The sequence below is a fragment of the Canis lupus genome, chromosome 9 (genome assembly GCF_048164855.1).
Source record: "Canis lupus baileyi chromosome 9, mCanLup2.hap1, whole genome shotgun sequence".
Lineage (NCBI taxonomy): Eukaryota > Metazoa > Chordata > Mammalia > Carnivora > Canidae > Canis > Canis lupus.
In genome coordinates, this window is record NC_132846.1 from 11130943 (window position 1) to 11150309 (window position 19367).

Below are 19367 nucleotides of genomic sequence, written 5' to 3' on the forward strand. Positions count from 1 at the left end.
CAGAGGTATTTCAGTGCTCTGCCAGGAACAAGGAGGAATTCAGATCAATACTGACTTGTTCTACAATGCACAAACTTTTCCTCATATTGCTGCTCCATTTATTCTCAAGAAATATTCCCAGTCCATGTGCACTTATGACAAGTGTGTTTTACTCTCTGCCAGCAAACACTCAAAAAGCAAATGGCCTGGCTGTTTCTCGATGCATGCCACAGAATGGATGAGAAAACGTATTGGAATCCCTAGGGAAGTTTTGTAAAAGGGCAGGTCCAAACAGAACAAATTGAGGAGAGCCGAAGACACTTATGTAAACCTTCCTAGGTCTGCCTTTCAAAAATACAGCTCTGTCAGTGAAAATACAGAGTTTGCCCAATATGAAGAAATCTGGTAATCATATACAATTTCAAAACCTGTACATGTTAGCAAGTTGAATCACTCATCCAAGTAGTTTTCCTTGTCCAGAGTGCAAATTGTAATAATTGGATGAAGACATCTGCACTATTTTAACATGTCATGTTAAATATCTATATTTTGTAACTCATCTTGATAGCTAATTTTCATGGAAGTATGTGTTAATTGAGCAAAAAAGACATCTTTAAGATGGTTATCATAAGATAATCACACCCTAGGGTATTGTAAGGCAAGAGGTACTGCTCTGAATCTGTGATTCTCCAAGGATATGATTATCACATGATAGCTGCCACACCTCCTGAAGTGCTACCTCTCTGAGCTGACTCCATCTGACTCAGGTGGCTGGTATCCAGTCCCTTTGCTTCTCACAATATCACATCATGTCTTCCCAGGAGGTTGTGTAGTTTCTCAAAAATAGACCTTGGAGCAAGACACAGTGAAAAAAAAATGGTGCCCTTCAGAACAAGATGATCACAGGAAAAGTTAAACTTCGTTTTTTGGAAAATACACACACATACACACACACACACACACACACACACACACATACATACAGTCTGATGCCATGTCAGTGACCATCTTTACCAAACCCCAAATGGTCATTCTAGCTTTATATGCCATCATTCCTCCTAAACTTTTACCAGGTCCTTGCTACCCAAACACCCTCTGCTTATAAAAACCAGTAACTTCTTTAAATGAAAACCCTGTTTGTTTTTAATTAGCCATGTGTTTCCCATGCAACTAGCCAAGTATCAGGATTTTATTTACCCTCAACGGCTCTTGCTTAATATAGTGCATTTTTCCTATTCTAAAGCCATGATGCAAAAGACAACTTAATGGATTAAATCAAATATATCAATTTGCAATGTTGAAATGACCCTTATTTATTTATGAGAGTTAATCCTGCAACCAGTCAATTTGCATACAAAAGATTTTGAGGTGTTAACAGGTTACTGGGTTATATACTCTGATGACTAGCAACAGAAGATCTGTTCTACTGATATCAACACAGTCTTAGGAGTTCTAAAATCAACATACAAGACATAGCAATAGTTCTTAAGGTGGTGCTATAGAAGTCAATATGAAATGAAAACTACATTTTCCTTATTTAAGCCTTTCATTTTTTCAAATGAAAAGTTGCTATTATTGTAATGTTTACCTTTGAATACATAAACTGTGAGATAATGGCAAAAACACTTGAAAGATAGCCAGAAGATAGGAGGAAAAACTCCCTATCTACTCCGTTTTTTTTTTTTTTTAAAGTGAAGTGTTTTAAGGCTGTTCTTTAAAACTCCAGTTAGAGAAAGGAAGGAGACTGTCAATCTGCAGTAATGTATAAAGATTTGAGGTGCTGATGCATTTTCCTGCTTTGAGTGCATGAAGTCGCCTTTGTTTCAGGTTTCCTTGGCAACCCTTCTCAGAGTATTTACAGGAAGAGCAGGTCCTAAATGGAGTCTGGTCTGGCCTTAAAAAAGAGTTGGAGTTCCCTATTTTTATTCCTTCAGAAGTGCATGTGTGTAACGAAGGATGTACAAGAAAGGAGAACACATCATTTTCCATAGTGGTGGCTACCTATGTGAGAGTGAGATAACAATGATTTTTGAAAGCCTATATTGTATTCCTGGCTATGAGACATCTAAGGAGTCATGGACTTCTTAGAAAGTTCCTTTTAAAGACCATCTTCATCTCAGAGCTGCCTCAATAGTCAAAGATGAGTGGGAGCTATTTGCTTTTGGTGATACTCTAACTCCAAGTGATTTCATAGGAAATTTTCATGATGTCATCCTCAAGAACAAAAGCTTATTGAAAATGTTAATAACTTGCTTTGTCATTTATAAAAGCAATACTCACTGTCTACAATGTGGCCTCTACTCTCTAACCTCCCATTCAGACTTTGCCTCTACTAGACTACTGATACTGTTACCATAGTTTGCCTAGCACCAGACCCAATGACCTCTACTCAGACCCTTTCCGATGCTACGTTCTAGCATGTTGAATGCTAGAATGAACAATATGTATTTTCTTAAGACTTTCTTCTTACTTTGCTTTATGACTATGCTGTTTTCTCTCTTTCCATTTCTTTATTTTCCTGGCAGGACCAGGACCAAGGTAAGGCAGATGAGGCACTTGCCTTGGGCACAAAATTTAAGGGACTGTCAAAAAACTTGGTAATCAAATGATATTTTAATGCAGTTTCTTTAAATCAAAATTAAATGCCAAAAAAAATCAATAATGCACAAAACATCAAAATTACAAACAAAACAGAAACAATGTTGATTAGATCAAGTCATTATACATTAGGGCACTTTTACTTACCTTCCTCACCATCTCACTATGTCACACCAAAATCCTAAAGTTGGAATCATTAAGTCATATTATTTCTATCTCAAGAATCCTTACATATGATGAGATGAGCACTAGATGTTATACTATATGTTGGCAAATTGAATTTTTTGAATTTAAAAAAATAATCTTTATGTAGCATTTATATTACATGTCCCCATCATGCTAACATCATCCATTCATATACACACACACACTTATACATATATATCTTTTTCATTCAATTATTGTTTGAGGTTTTCTTGAATATTCTCCCCAGATTCAGTATGTAGATAATGCATTCTCTGAATTCTTATGCATCCTCAAATATTTTTCTTCTGTCCAAGCAAGTGAGGAGTAGTTTGGCTAGATTTAGGATTCTTGGATTGCCTAGTTTTCTCCTGGTAATCTTTTTTTTTTTTAAGATTTTTTTTATTTATTGAGACACACACACAGAGAGAGAGAGAGAGAGGCAGAGACATAGGCAGAGGGAGAAGCAGGCTCCACGCTGGGAGCCCAACGTGGGACTCGATCCCAGGTCTCCAGGATCACACCCCTGGCTGCAGGTGGCACTCAACCACTGCGCCACTGGGGCTGCCCTCTCTTGGTAATCTTTAGGTATCACCCAATTGTCTCTCATTTTCCAGTGTTGTGTATGAGAGGTCTGATTGCTAGCTTGATTCTTACTCTTTTTGAAAACAGTTTGTTCCTTCTCTCTGAAAGTCTATATAATCTTCCTTTTATCCTTTGAGCTCAGAGAAATTATCAGACGAGGCCTAGATTGCTTTTTCTTGACCATCATGCTTGGAGTTCAGTAAGTCCTTTGAATCTCTGGCTCAAATCTTCCTTCAACACAGGGTAATGGCCTTCTATTATATGTGTAATTATTGCTTCTTCTCCAGTGATTCCTATTTCTCCTCATGGAATTTCTAATATATTTGTATTTTGAGTGCCCTGTACCCATCATCAAAAATCACTCATCTTTTCCCTCCTGTTTTCTCTTTCTATTTTTATTCTTAGGAGTTTGGGGGGGGCGGTTCCACTTAATTTTCCAAGCCACTGATTCCAAATTCAATTTTGGAATTCAAATTCAATTCTTCTCTTTCAATTTATGTATTGACTTTATTAATTCAAAAATTATGAGTTTTAATTCCCAGAATTTCAGAGACTTTAAACTATATTTGAACCTCAAGTTCTCTTAGAAATTTTTGTTCAAGTTTTTTTCAGTTGCCCCAGCACACTTACACTTACACACACACACACACACAATTTTATGAACTACATATTGTTTATTCTGCTCTTCCTCTATCATTGCTAGATCCCCTAGTTTTCTTTGCCAACTTTTGACTCACTCTCAGATCTCACATTCAGAGCTTAGATACCCTAAACAGAAGCATTCTGCTTTCACAGGACATCCCCAAAAGCCAATTTGTCAGTTTGCTACCTGGAAGGAAAATCTTCATTTCTCCTCTCTCCCTGGCAAAGTTAGGGTTTCTGCAGCCTGCAGAGTAGGGAGCCTACCTGTTCAGCTTCCCCTCAGGTCCAAGCTAGTACAGTCATTTCCTGTCAGTGGTCAGCGGGGGTAGAGGTTGTTTTTCTTTGGGAGGCAGGTGAAGGTGACCCAAGGATGTCCATAAGCTGAGCCTTCTTCAGGATGCAATTCATTCTAGTTCTCATACCTGAGAGTTCTGTTGCAACTCACAAGACAGCAAAAAATTGCGTGTACTTGCTCCCCCATCTAATCCTAGGCCTTGCTAACACTTTCCACATCCTGCATTCAGTCTAACAATTCCTCAGTGTGGCAGAGGTGACTGGAACTGAGAATGGAGTTACACAAGGAGGCTAGTACCTATTTGTTCCTGCTCCATCTTTCTAGAACTGGCTAGGTGCTCAATTTTTCAACTCTTAAAATGCTTCTTTCCTCTCTTATTTCAGTAATTGTCATCAGGATCTTCTATTGTGCTGATGTAAAACATGAGTCATTTTTGATAGCTGCTGTAGCTTATCCTCTTTCAACTGGCTTGCAATTATTTTTTTAATTGTATCCCTATACTATCTCTTGAATTCATTTCCTCCTTGACACTTCCAGCTGCTATATCGTTTTTCAAGCATTTATTGCCCCAGCCTAAATTTCTGCGTTAACTTCATAACCTATTTATCTCACTCTAATATGCTATTGGCAGGTAATATAAGCACAATTGTAACTGAGTCATTACCATTATCTACTGAAATTAAATCATCCAAAGTTTTCTACCATGTATCTTCTTCATCACATGTGCGCACACACACAGACCTCTTTTTCCTCCTCCAAAGACGTTTTTTCTTAAAAAAAAAAAAAAAAAAAAAGTGCAGAACCCAAAGAAGAGCTCAATCCTACCACCGCAAGATCATGACCTGAGCCAAAACCAAGAATTGGACACTCAATTGACTGAGCACCCAGATGCCCCCTAAGACACTTTTTAAATTATGGTCCAGCACTTTCCTAAATCCTGGCTAGGTTTATCTTGTTCCTTTCTCCTCTTTCCCATTCCATTTCCTTTCTCCTCTTTCCATTCCATTTCCTCTCCAACTTCGATTTATCCTCCAAGGCTCAGCTCAGATGTATCCTCCATGAAGCCTTTCCCTGTCCTTTGTCTTATTTAGTAACTATCATTTTCATTTCCTGCAACATTTTCTTCAAACCTTTATTATAATTTTATTTCACTCACTTGAACTTGTAAACTCTTTGACACAATGTGTGGCTTATCTTTACTTCCTCCCCATTACCTGGAACTTGGCAGGTGCTGCTTTAATAGTGAATTGAATAGAACTTTTAGGTCAACATTTATTTGGCTTCTCCAATATGCCAGGGAGCTAGTGTTTGAGATAAAAGATGAAATAAACACAGATTCTTTCCTCAGGGGTTCAAATGCCAAGTTCTATATTGCAATCAAATGGTCTGATACATATCAGTATGTGTGTGTGTGTGTGTGTGTGTGTGTGTGTGTGTGTGTATGACTATCAGATCATATATAGATATCACCATCTAAATGGAGAAATCTTGGAAACTTGGGTGGCTCGGTTGGTTAAGCCTCTGACTCTTGATTTTAGCTAAGGTCATGATCTCAGGGTCATGAGACTGAGCCCCATGTGGGGCTCTGCTCTCAGTGTGGAGTCTACTCTGTCTCCCTCCCCCTACTCACTCTCTCTCTCTCTCTCTCTCAAGTAAATACATAAAATCTTTTAAAAATGGAGAAATGGAAATTGCTGCCTGTTTTGCCTTGTTGCATAATTTGCCTTTGGAGAGCAGATGTTTACCAGGTCCAGAGATCACATCAAGGCAGAGGAAGTAGATCCACAGAGAAAACGAACATTTTGAAATTGCAAATCAGGTAAGCAACACATTTCAAGTCAATGCAAATAATTAGGCTTCAGGAAGAGAGGGCTTACTTGCTTCTAAAGAGAAGCAAGTAAGAAGAAAAATAATCTAAGGCATCTGCTTGGTGTACCTGTAGCTCCCTTAATTTGGTTCTCACTTGACTGTAAGTAATTCTGTTTGAAACTTCCCTAGAGAATGATGAGGGGGTAGAGACAGGCAACAGGTATAGGGGCTGAGGATTAAAGGCCTTTTCCAAAGAACAAATTGCTAAACTAAACTGCTCTATCAGCTCCAAACCATCCCCCTGTTATTTCAAAAAAAAAAAAAACTATGAACAAGTATAGTTCATCTTTGGCCAATTTTCCCCTCTACAACTGCCCTTTCAAAATCACCCTCAGACACAGTCTCAGTATCCTTAAGGTTCAGACACTTCTTCAACTACCTCCTTTCAGCACCTGTAGAACCTGTATGAATACTACCCAAAGCTTTCTTCCCTCTACCCCAATGAAACATTTATCTGCTTGTCCCTTGGGATCATGTACCTCTCCACTTGGCAACGTGCAAAGATGATCAGTAGGTTTCAATTCTCTTAACTTGAATGAGCAAAATATTTAAATCTTGATGTTAAGATTCTAACAAATTTTCTTATTAGATATCATAAGGCCTTAAAAGCCAGTTAAATTGTAAAAAAGAGCTTTAGGAAGGATTATTAGCATAGGAAATTTCACATCTTGGGGTTGGCTAACAGTTGGGAGGATTATTTGCCTTAGCCTCACAAATCTCACCACAGAGTATGGTCCAACACTAGCCCTGACTAAGCCTGACTGCCCTGCCTATGTTTCCAGGCAATGACCAATGTTTCTGCCAGTCTCTTTAGACTGGAAAATTGAAGATGTCTTGGGTTCCATGCCAATATCCCTATCAGTTCCTATTACCCGGATTCACTGTCTTTCATTCCAAATAAATCCATAGGGTGTATTTCTCTATGGATCATCATTGCTCTGAGTTGCTAGACTCACTGAGGGTCTGTATTGGTTCCTGATTCTGGCTTCATACTGTGACAAAAACATGCACATACTGAGATGTAGTTTCTGAGAGCTCAGATGAAAATCAGGACTCTGAAGGAGTAGGGGCAAAATATCCTCTTACTGATATTGTTGAGACAAACTATAGGCCTGGGTAATACTTAGATCTGACCCAGTATAAAACTGTTATTTTTAGGCTTGTCTAAGAAGTAATCCCATAAAGATCATAAATTCCTGCTTGAGAAGAATTCATGATATCTGAGTTCTATATTACATTACATGGCATGAGTTAAAATTACCTCCTCCTGAGCGATCTGATTTGAGGCAAAATATTTAACCTCTATAGTTTCAGTTTCCCATTTGATAAGATGGAAAACTAGAACCGATGACCTTTTAGCTATATAGAGTGATAGGCGGTGGTTCTATAATATGTTCCAGAATTAGAAAATGCTAGCTAAACATAAATCTGCTGAGGACTATAGAAGAGAAAGACAAAGGGAAGTCAAAATTCCATTTCGGAGATTTGGGAGGAACTTAACTCCAAAGTAGCTTGTTAACGGCTTACTATACAGTCATTGGAGAGAGAATTCTGGATTCTTTTATTTACCATTTACTGCCTAGTGCACTAGGCTGTTTTGTTGGACACACACGGATTATTCCTCTAACATCACTCACGTAGTCATGATTGAAGATAATTGCAAAAGTATCACAACTGCATTTGTCAAGAAAGAAAGGGGTTAATATCAAGAAGCCCCTCTTTTGAATTCCAGTATCTAAATGGCTATTGCTCCTCTCAGCATAGAATTTTCTAGAAAACAAAACACACACTAAAGCTCTAAAAAAAGAAAATATCCATTAAAGATACAAAGAAGCTGGGGCTCCACTAATGTAGTATGAAAATTCAACTTGCAAGTAAGATGCCAGAGTTGGATTGATTGCTGTGTACAACAGTGACATGAATATAAAGACTCCCTAAGGTTAAATTGGGCTCCTGCATTGAAATTCTAATTAGAAATATGAATGCCCCAACTCTGTGAAAGTACATGTGTGTTTAATTATTCTCCTTTTTCACCTTATCTCTTCCATTATTTTATACCCTTTTCCCTCCTCCTTTCTCACTGTTCTCAAGCAACCCATGCTCCTCACTTAATCTAAGTGTAGGGCTTTTCTTTAAGTTGGCATTAATTGACAAGCAGTGTTTAATTATTATTTTTCATGTCTGAAGAGGGCTAATATTAACTCTCCATGGGCCTGAAGGCGACCTCAGCCCCCTTGTTTCTGGTGGCATCACTCTGCCTTCATCACTGGCATTTCTTTAATCAGACAGACATGCCACATATTCTTCATCTTAATGGTATGTACTTATATTTGTGCTAACTAAGGCTGCTGGGGGACTTACTTGTCTTGTACCATTGTATTGGTAAAATTGGCACTTAGAACAACTAAGGATTAAATCATCTTTACAGTACCCAAGTGGTATTTGGGAGGAAAATGTAGCCTTGAGGACTACTACCTGGAGTCTTCTTAACACCAGCAATGTGCTTTGTAAGACTGGCATCCTTGGCTGGCAACCAGCAACTGATACTGTAACATATATGACTGACCGATAACTAATATCTCAAAGGATCTGCAAACCATTTGCTTATGCACTGGTGCCCTGAGTGGGGTTTGAGTGCAGACCTTAAACATTGCCACAATTATAATAATCTGGCTTTTCTCTAAATTCATCACACTAGAAATCTAGCTCATCTACCACCATAATGGTCAACTTTTGAATCAAAGCTGGAGAAGTGTTTCTGTTGATATTAAATAGGAGAATATTTGCTTTTCAAAAACAGACATTTTATTCAGTCTCCTTTACCACTCTGTGTTGAGTTTTAACCTCAAAAGAAGACTTATGTGGGGCACTTTCTGAATCCAAAATTAAAAGGCAAAGAAGTTCATGGCCTGAAATCTGTGTCTTCTCTTAAATACTTCTCAGTTATAAGAGGACCTGAATTACTAGACAAAAAGGGCAAATGAAAATTACTCCAGTAAATTAGAGGTCAAATCCAATAGGACAGCTAAAGTAGAAAAGTGTCAAAGAATAGGTATAAGGAATAAAGGAATAAGTAGGAGCTCTAGCCCAAGACCAATAGGTGCTAACCCAGGAAATTTAGGTAGGAAGAGTCAAAAACCAGAGAGGTTCAGAGGCTGGGGCTTCCATCACAGTCATATATTCCTAGAGTTTCCATGTCCTACGTGACAGAAGTGTCATAGCAAGTGGAAAGGGCATGGAGTCTAGAGTCAAAGAATCTGAATTCCAATCCAGACTCTAATCATATACTGACTGAATGACTTTATGCAGAACATATCTTTAAAGTTATTATAATGAAGACCTTCCTCATAGGATCTTTGTGAGGATTAAATGAGATACACATATGAAAGCACTTGAACATTTTAATTTGCTTTATAAATTTTAATTATTATTAACTTGAAATACATATTTCCTTAGAAGTGGTGGAAAGTAAGAGTTCAACTGATACTGTAGCTCAGACACATGGATTTAATAGGCTTTTTTTTTTCTTTTGCTAGTTAGTTCTGCCATCTGTGGAACATTCAAAAAGAGACAACAAACTTTGGAAAACAAGCCATTCACAAACCAGGAACTGCATTTGTGATTAAAAGCCTTCGACCTATTAATACTCATAAGGGGCAGAAACTTGGAAAGTGTCCTATGCTGAACATTCTTCTTTCAATCTAGACCTATTAACTTGCCTTATTAGTCATCAAGTAAATAAATCACAGACTCAATTTTTCCCTGCCAGGCTCCACAAATACCAACTTGTGTGCTAACAGCATCAAATAAAATAGTAACTGTAATCCAAAAAAAATGCATCAGTGGTTCTCAAAATGTGGTCCCAGACTTACAACAGCAACATCACCTGAAAACTTGTTAAACAAGCAAATTACTGAAGCCCATACAGAACTACTGAGTCAGAAACTCTGAGGATAGGCCCAGCAATCTGTGTTTTAATAAGCCCTCCAGATCATTCTGATGCTCTTTGGGATTTGAGAGCCATTACATTAGGCTGAGAACAGAACCAACATCCTAAGCAGTGTTTTTATTTGTAGATTTTTGTGGGGAACTAACTAGTTTTAACATGTTTTAATATAGCTGAAGCTTCAATACAACATGTGCAGTTAAAAATCACGACTAACAAATGCATGAGCAAGACCACATAGATCTTCAGTTTGTGTCCACAGGCTCATTGTTTTAAGGAAGTTCATTTTTCCATCCTTAGTCTGAACAGATGAATGTCTTGGTCAAGTTTAATTTCCTGTAATGCTTTAGCAATTCAAACACTCAAAAAAATTGAGCACATTTTTATTTGCTAAGGACTCCAATCAAGGTGAAAGATCTCACAATTAGTCTTGGTAATATAAATGTAAATTGAACTCGGTTCATTAGTTTTAGCAATACTCCTCCTTGTTTGGCTTTTAATAGTATTTAAGTCTAGCTATTACGTTAATATCTTGGCTTATAAAGTTTATAAAATAATTAAATAATATAGATAAATTTTCTCCTCTTAATCATTGTAACAAAGTCAGCTACACAAGTATCAGTGAGTATAAAAATCTAAGTACCAAACACTTCCTGTTTCATAAATTTTTAAATGTTATGTAAAAATTAAGTTTTATTGTACATATTACAACAATAGTTATTTTGCATCATATTTAGGTGTGAGGGTAACGACCAAGAGCTCCCTGCTCTAGAATTCTAGGAGCCTGCATTATACTTCTGGGTCACTGGAAACGATGCTCAGTTCCTCAGGAAGCATTGTATAAATATTTGTAGAATCAGTTCGATTTTCCTGAAAGTTCCTCATTAACAATTACCAATATTAAATGCAAACCATAGTTTGTGAAGTTAAAAATAAAAACAGACCAGACCAATCACTCCTTACCTACTCTTACCCACCCTCCTTGTGATACATGGAACCAACATCAGGGTTTCCATTTTCCTACTCCTTAGGGCCCAGGAAATCCTCTTGGGACAGCCCAGTCACACCCTTCAGCCTATCATTTTGTCTCCATTGAAACTGCAGTAGAATTTCTCACTCTTCACTATTCTACCTTAATCATAATGTTGCAGTCACACAACTTGATATGACACTTCTTGCTTAGAGAAAGTTGTTTCTTCCCAAATGAAAACTGGAAACCATAGAATAATATTTCTAGCCTTAGGGAGCCTGCTGATGAGAAAAATGGAGATCTAGGTTTTAACATGTAAATCTTAGAATTACCGTATTGAGAAAAGGGGAGTATGCTGCTAAATTTATGAGAATACCATATATCATGAATAATGTAGGCATAAAACTTAACATATCTAAATATTTTTAAATAACCCTTTATAATAGCATTTTATAATTACAGTGGGCCCCTCTGGTGTGTGAATTATGGTGTATTCATGTTTAGTTGCATTGACTGTACTCAGCTTTTAGCCATGTGCCTAGCAACATACTGGGTATGAATTAATGTGCAGTAATTCATGGCCTGTTGTGCCTTATTAAATATAGCATTGATTCAATTTTAGAACTGCAGCATAATGACTCAAATATTTTTCAGAATGCTAAGTGCCCCATACAATTTTTATTTGAGAGCCTGTTTTCACATTTCAACCCTCACTTACAATAGTAATATTTTCCTACTGCAGAGCAACAACAACAATCAAAAAAAAGCAATTGCCCACCAAAAAGTAAAATCAAACAACATAAGGAATTACCTCCTAGATGGACCTATTTCTCCCAATAAATATATCTACAAAATCTGCTTTAAATGGGAAAAAAAACATATTTTTGTTTTTCAGGCCATTTAAAAAACTACTTTAAAAGACTCTCAATTTCCTTGTTCTCCATTATTCTGTGATTCAAAGCAAAATAATAATATATCACATTTAAAGGGGACAGTGCCCAGCAGCAATTTAGGAGACCTCAGGTCCAGTTTTTATTCTACTAATTTACTATAATTTCTAATAAGTCACATAATCACTCAGTGATTCAGTTTCCTCACCTGTAAAATATTTTCCTATTTCAGGGGATGTTGTGAGAGATAAAAAATATAAGTCTGTGAAGATGCTATATAAATATAAATTAGCATAGGCAATCTGCCTAGCCCCACATTAAGTATACTTTTAGCTAAAGAGCTTTCATACCACTATCTCACTGATAACTCCCAATTATGCGATGGGTAGATAGGAACTATTATTCCCACTTCACAGCTGAGCTTCAGCCACAGAATGCTCTTCCTCTCAGTGACAGATACACATGAAGCAGTGAAACATCTAAACTGAATAAACCATGATCTCCAATTTCACAGTTAGGGTGCCCTCACATCCACCGGATAGAACAAGAAACAGAGACAGACTGGCAAATATAACTTAGTGGCAAAGTTAAAACCCAAATCCCAGTTTACAATCTTTCAGGCAGGCTACAGACTACATTTATGTTGTAAAGGTTGAACAATTACCTCTCTTTGTAATTTCTGCTTGAGCAAGTGAGAAGCCTCTCACCACAACCTCATATAGCATTGAACACAACTGAATCACTGTTTCAAAAATAATAGTGTTTAGTCAGGCCAAACCTCATTCTGCAATACATTTCCAGCCGACATCCTTCCATGTCTTCATGTTCAAAATAACATTTTTAAATGACTCTTCATTTTAAACATATTAGAAGATCTACATCTTATTAACTGAAGTTATGAAACTTTCCTTTAGTTGCTAGTTAGCTACAATATTGTTTGCTATATGTCCTACTTCTTCCAGTATTCCAATGTTCTGCAAGAACAAGCTGTTAAAAAAAAACAATGATAAAACTGGTATCCCTTACCCAGCTCATGCTTCTAACACTGCCATTTTTACCATGAAATCACCTCTGGTTCCAATAACTACAAATAATTTTTAAATTTTAGCCCAAGACAAATTTCATTATTTCATTTGTGGTATGAGGAAATCTGAGGAAAAATATTTTTGGGTCACAACTCTCACCTTCCTGGGGCAGAATGTGCTCTACACTAGGGGTCAGTGGATCTTGGTATATCCATTCCAAATACCCATGGAACATAGTAACACGGAATTCCTTTAGAGTAAGTCAGACCCGGTTTCTAAGTCCAGCTTCATTATTACTAATACATGGCATTGGAAAAGTGGCCTAATCTCTCTGAGCACATTATTTCATTGAAGACTGGGCTAATAATAGTTTCTATCTCTACAATATGAATGGAATATTCTATAACCACTGAGGACAGAGCCTGACACATAGTAAGCACTCAAAAGTGCCAGCTAATAATAGTTTGGAGAAACTGCTGTGGTCCAAATTTCAGGTAAGATATGGATCCAATGCTAGTTATAGGCCAAATATATCTCAAGCCTCATCTTTGTTCCCCTCTTATCATGACCATTATCATGGGATTTTATTAAATATATGACTGCTCCTAGCATTCTCTTATGTTATCATTACACATAATTCCCATTGCACTCAGCATATGCCTATATTACAGTTCACAGTCTATCTTATACTAAAATTATTTGTACTTGTCTTCTCCCCTAGTCCAAAAAAGGTCAGTAGAATTGTATTGAAGATAACTAGTCTAACAAGGTATTTGATGCAAGATTTAGTGTTGAAACACCACAGAAAAAGGCATCCACCAGCCAACACTTTCTCATTATATCAAAGCAGATGCTTCGGGGTAATGCAATTATTGCTTTCTGTTATGACCAGGATCAGAGGTGCAAGTGAAGACCATCTATGAATATAAGAAACATGAGGAAAATTAGACAGCTAGCCCAATTCAACCCCCAGTAAGCAGTGAATGTTATTTTGCATCAGGCTTTTTAGAATTCCAAAAGATTCTTCTGAACCCTGGAAAGCAAAGGGTTAGGCTCTCCATGATTCTGAAAACACCAATGACTTTTTCACTCTTTAATGCAAAATAAAAGCCTATTTAGACTTCCTTTTGCAATTATCACCTATTTGAATTCTGGTAACACTTATTTAGTTAGTAATCTAGCTCTTTTCCCTGTTTTAAAAAAAAATAAGTAGCAGAGTGGGTTTTTTTTCTTTAATACACTGAGATCAGGCAGCCATGATTTTGACCTTCTTTAACATGAAAACATAGACTTGTGTAGCTGCAACAATTCTTTTGAGTCCCGATCTCCTCTCTCCACTGAATGAGCAAGGAACAAAAGGCAGGTAGACCTCTTGGCATCAGGCATAAGGAAGCAGGCCCTGCTTCTGGGAGCTCAAGTAGGTGAACTCCATCCTCCCTGGCCAGTTACAGTGAAAAGAACAAGGGATTGGACAACTGCAGAAAGGGTGATGCCAATCCTGAATACATGGATGTCCCTTGTTTCTCCCTTACAAGGAATTCCCTATCATTCCTGCCACTCTCTTATCAATCTTATCAACCAGTTGGTTTAATAACTACATCAAAATATAACCACGCAGATTTTTTGTGGACCAGGCTTAGAGATTTTCAGAAGAGAGCAAGATGGACCAAGCTGTATTATCCCTGCCTCAAAGAAACCCTTACGCATGTAACATGGAAATTCACCTGTCATCACCCTGCCTCCTTAGAGAAGCCTGTACCCTTTTCTTCAAAGCATTGGAGCACATATTAGGCAGAGCAGCTAGTAGCACTGCTAAAACACTCTGACAGGTGTGGATAGACTTTACTGCTTTCCCCACACCACACCCACATACACACCCACCCACCCACCCACACACACACACCAATCACCGCTTCAAATATCTCTATTCATTGAAAAGATTTTCCAGTGTTCTCTGTCATCAAATCTCAAAGATCTTGCTTCCACCTCCATTGCAGCTTCCACCATTCTCCTGATCTTTAACGGGATTCTCAAGCCAGTATCACTTCATGCTGCTTCTGAAAGTTATCCCATGGAGTTATCAGAGGCAATGAAACATAATGGTTATGCGTGTAGACTCGAGCTAGACAGCTAAATCTAAATCCTGGCTCAATCACTTACAAACTATTTGTTTTGAGACAAATTTCTTAATTTGTCAATGCTACAGTCTCCTCATTGGGATGAGAGTAATAGTGCCTGTATCGAATTATTGTGAATATTAAATAAATTAATATGTGCTGAGTATTTAGAAAATGCCTGACACACAGAAAGTGCTCGATAAATGTTTTCTCCTAATGATGTTCTATCCTCTATTATCTCCACATGCCACTTAATAGGACTCTGTTCTTAGTATTTTACTACCCTTATTTTAAATTCTGAACTTCAGATTTCTTTCCTTCGTGTGATATATTTCTAGAAGGACCTTCTCTTTTTTCTTTTCAGTTCAAGTTATTCAATTTGCATGGACTTCTTATGATAGAATATGAGACACAGAGAGAGAAACATAAAACTGCCCTAAAAGCTTGATTTTCAGACAAAACTCACAGAATTATAACTTTCAGGGTTAAACAGGGCCTATTATATAACAGGCTCTCAATGAACGGTAAAACAAACAAATACACTGCTCTCCCTTTCTCATTGAGCACAAAGTGGCTAATCTCAGAAGAGAAAAAGAAAAGGTTCTTCTATTCTTTCCCCAATTTCTCTACCACAGCTCTCAAGGAATGTTCCAGTCAAATGTAATTGATTTATCTCCCCAAAGAGGCACACAGACATAATACCCTATTTTAGAACTCTTTGGGTTATTTGAGTGCTTCATAGATTCTGAGACCTAATTCATTCATTCAGCTGCAAACAGAGATGATCTCTCCCTATTTCTTGGAACATTTTCTTGCCTGGGCTCCTAGCCACCAAACCCTTCTGCTATTCCTCCTACCTCCAACCACTCTTTTTCAGTCTCTTTCTGAGATCTTTCTCCTCTATTCAAACCCAAGGGCACATCTTCTCCCTTGATACTCTCCTCTTCATGTCCTCTGTATACTTCCTATACGATCACCTCCCATCCCATGGCTTCATAAGCAATCTACACCTCCAGGACAGGCCTCTTCCATGAGATCTGGACCTCTATACTCAATTGCCCTCTCCCCCCTCCATTCAAATATCAAACACACATGTCAATCTAAAATATCCAAAACAAATCTTGATTTCCTGCTCAAACCTGCTTCTCCACCAAGCTTCACACTGAGTAAATGGGAACACCACCCCCACAGTTACTTGGACCCAAAATTTAGGCCCTATTGCTGACTTCTCTATAAACATACTCCACATTCACATCACTTCATCAAGTTTTCTCCACCTTCAGTATACGTCCCAAATCTAAATTCCTCACTGCCTCCTCTTCTACCAACCTAGTCCAAGCCACCATCATATCTCATCCAAATTGATACAATGGCTCCCTAACTGCTCTCAGCTCCCACCCTTCCCTCCTGTCCCAGCCTAATATTCTACTTAATGTAGCCCCCAAAGTGGTATTTTTAAAACCAAAGTAAGATCAGGTCACATCCCTATTAAAACTTCTCAACTTTTAGATACTTCCACTTGAATAGAAGCTCCAAGAGGATAGAAATGTCTTGTTCACTGTTTCTCCCTGGAAACTAGAACAGTATCTAGCACAGGATAGGTACTTAATAAACATGTGTTGATGAATAATGACTTAACTAAACAGTGAGTGTCTACTTGGTGTTTGGGGCACATATCAAAAATATAAGAAAGAAACATGCCCCATGTCCTCATGCCTACTGAGGAATGAAAACATTCACATGCATAACCAGTAACAGATAGGATAATGTTACTTGGGTGTGATGGTTAATTTGGCTGTGCTATAGTACACAGATTTTGTTCAAACATTATTTAGGATGCTCCTGTGGCAGTATGTTTTAGACGAGATTAACATTTTAATTGGTGGACTCTGAGCAAAGTGGATTATCCTCTATAACTTGGATAGGCCTCATCCAATTTGTTTAATAAATGGAACAAAGACTGCCCTCCCCCCCCAAGCAAGAAGGAATTCTGTCAATAGATGGCTTTGGACTTGAACTACAATGGATCTTCCCTGGGTCTCCAGTCTAACAGTTTTCCTCCGCAGATTTTGGACTCTTCAGGCTTCCATAATCCTGTGAGCAAATTTCCTTATCTCTCCTCACCACACATATATCCTTCCTATTAGTCCTATTTCTCTGGAGCGCTCTAACTAATACAAAATAGCAGGGGGTCCTCCTAAGTTAGTTTGGGAAGTCTATGAAGGTGCCCTTAGTTTATGGCATTTAAATCAAGATTTCCACTGTGGATAGATGTCACACAGGACCAGTTTTACATTAGTTTCAGAGGAGCCAGAATTATTCCAGGCAAAGAAAATAATATTTTCAGTGGCCCCACAATAAAAGAAGTGCTTTCTAGGCTCTAAGAAGTTCAGCATTGGTAGGTTGACTGCCCTTATGTGAGAGGTACGACCTAGATGCTTTATTTGGCAGGCCTCATGCTTAGAAAGTCAAGCATACTGTCACACAATCCCTCTCAGCAGAGGTCGCAGTTAGCCTGATCCAAAGAAAAACACCATACATATTCATCCTTCCTGTTGGCAAAGTTCATGCCCTCCCTCTCTACACAGGGATATAATCAGAGAAGTCTGACATAACTCCAGGCTGCACACACCCAAGAAAATAGCAAAGTCCTTACAAGGAGAGACCCAATTCAGCCTCGGAGTAGTCCAGTCAGCAGTCACTCCGTTCTGAAACCTGTCAGACTGTGATGCTGCTCAAGGCTGTTGTTTTGACATTAGCTTGACACATTCACATGTCACCCTCATTGTGTGAACTCCTACTCAGTGTTTTGTAATAACAGCAAAGGCATCAATATTTAAAAACAATCAAATGTATGTTTGGTTTAAATAGGCAGTTGAGCCACAATCATTTATAAAAAGTCTTCTATGTGTATTTGCCTGTTTTATATATTTTAAATTAACCATTCATAAGGGAAGTCTCATATGCTTTAATAAATTACAAGGGGTCAATAACTTAGTGGGTCCTCTTAAAAACATTGTAATCCAAATTACTTCTCCAATTTATATGCTGCTTCCATTATCCCTTTAAAGACAATACAAATTTTGTAGATGAATGCTCTGAAAGCTACTCATAAGGTACAAATATCATAACAGACATTTCCTTCATGGAGGTAAACTGCTGAACGCATATATTTTGTTTTCCCTTTTCTCTGTGGCCAGTGGAGATGAGGACTTATATCAGGTGCTGATAAAAGTGGCTCAAAGGTCCACTCATGTCTCAAGACCTATTTCCTCAGGCCTCTGAGATAAATAAGAGGCGTATTTCAAAAGACTGATGAATAAAGACTTGTCTGGAAATTGCCACATAGGCTGAATTTGCCCACCTAGCTCACTAATGTTGGATAAAACCATTTTAATCCAATATTCTTCCTGAGGTGTCAAGACTGGAAACTTAAATGAAATGGGACATTTAGAAAGAGAGTCAGCTAAACAACCAGTCTTGTTGGTTGCTTGAAACTAGCCTTTGGATCTTTAGACAGAGTTGTGAACTACCCAAGAAATAGGTATACCCCCGTCATCCTAAGACATTGGTTGAAGGGGATCCCTGGGTGGCTCAGAGGTTTAGCGCCTGCCTTTGGCCCAGGGCGCGATCCTGAAGTCCCGGGATCGATTCTCCCGTCGGGCTCCCAGCATGGAGCCTGCTTCTCCCTCCTCCTGTGTCTCTGCCTCTCTCTCTTTCTCTCTCTATCATAAATAAATAAATAAATCTTTAAAAAAAATTTTTTTTAAATTTAAAAAAAAAGACATTGGCTGAAGCTCAAAAGCTCCTCAAGAAAAGTCTCCAAAGGCATGATGTGGCTCTCCATATATGCTCAACCCTGGGAGACTCCAGAAAGTTTTTCCATCCTGTATTCCTCAATTTGGCATTCCTCAAAGACTGAGTAAACGTAGAAACAGGCATCATTAATTATATTTATTATCTTGAAAGCCCAACAGCAAACTTACATATAACTAAAATAAATAAGCACACCAAGTTTTCTTTCATTTTGTTTTAATTTTTACAGCTTTATATCATTAATAACACTGGTTACCTGGGTATCATATGTCAATCAAAAACTTTGATTTGCAGTTATCCCTAGCTTATCTTAATAAGCAAGAAAAAACAAAGCCATTGTTACTTGATAAGTGCTGTTGGGTAAATAAAATTATTAAAATGTGAGATCCCTAAGGGAAGAAAGCCATGTTTTAAAAAGACCTTGATGATGATGAAGGGAGGAACCCTTGCCC

At 37.9% G+C, this 19367-nt stretch overlaps 1 long non-coding RNA gene across 1 annotated transcript in view; it reads left to right on the forward strand.

Moving 5' to 3' along the window:
* LOC140639359 (uncharacterized) overlaps window positions 1-9928 on the forward strand; it is a 43210-nt gene extending 33282 nt beyond the window's left edge. Inside the window, exons 3-4 of the long non-coding RNA XR_012036099.1 lie at window positions 5936-6101; window positions 9688-9928. This is a non-coding gene — a long non-coding RNA (uncharacterized lncRNA). The remainder of the gene's footprint in view (window positions 1-5935; window positions 6102-9687) is intronic.
* Window positions 9929-19367: the final 9439 nt, after the last annotated feature.